The following is a 1,101-nucleotide window of genomic DNA, read 5'->3' on the forward strand; positions in this document are numbered from 1 at the left end:
AAACTGGTTCCATATACGCAAATCAATTAATATTATTCATCACATCAACAGGAGCAAGAATAAGAACCACATGGTTATCTCAATAGATGCAGCAAAAGCATTCGACAAGATCCAACACCCCTTTATGATGAAGGATTTGGAAAAATTAGGAATGCATGGAACATTTCTCAATACAATAAAGGCTGTATATGACAAACCTACAGCCAGCATTATACTTAATGGTGAAAAACTAAAGCCATTTCCTCTTAATTCAGGAACAGGACAAGGATGTCCACTCTCTCCACTTCTCTTCAATCTAGTATTAGAATGCCTAGCTACAGCAATAAGACAAGATGCAGACATAAAGGGGATCCAAATAGGGAAAGAAGAAATAAAACTCTCCCTCTTTCCAGACGACATGATCTTGTATTTAAAGAATCCCAAAGACACCACTCCCAAATTACTCAAGCTGATTCAAAACTTTGGCAAAGTAGCAGGGTATAAAATTAACCTCCCCAAATCAATGGCTTTTCTGTAGGCCAACAATGAGAAAAGTGTGGCTGAATTTAGGAAAGCAACTTCATTTGTAATAGCCCCACAAAAAAGAAAATACCTAGGAATTAACTTAACCAAAGGAGTGAAGGACCTCTATGATGAAAACTTTAAAATCTTGAAAAAGGAAATCAACACAGAACTTAAAAAATCAAAACCTCCCATGCTCCTGGATTGGAAAGATTAACATCGTGAAAATGGCAATACTTCCCAAGGCTATCTACAAATTCAACGCAATACCTATCAAAATTCCAAACTCATTCATCAAGGAAATGGAAGAGGCAATCCAAAAATTCACATGGAACAATAAAAGACCCTGAATAGCAAAAACGCTCTTCAATGGAATGATCACTGCTGGAGGAATATCAATACCAAATTTCAAACTCTACTATAAAGCCATAGTAATCAAAATAGCTTGGTACTGGCATAAGAACAGACCTCAGGACCAATGGAATAGAATTGAAAACCCAGAAATGAAACTACAGACCTACAGCCATCTAACCTTCGATAAGGGAGCTAAAACAATAGTATGGAACAAAGACAGCCTCTTCAGTAAATGGTGCTGGCAAA

The sequence above is a fragment of the Dipodomys spectabilis genome, unplaced genomic scaffold, assembly GCF_019054845.1.
Source record: "Dipodomys spectabilis isolate Male_0828 unplaced genomic scaffold, ASM1905484v1 ptg000483l, whole genome shotgun sequence".
NCBI lineage: Eukaryota > Metazoa > Chordata > Mammalia > Rodentia > Heteromyidae > Dipodomys > Dipodomys spectabilis.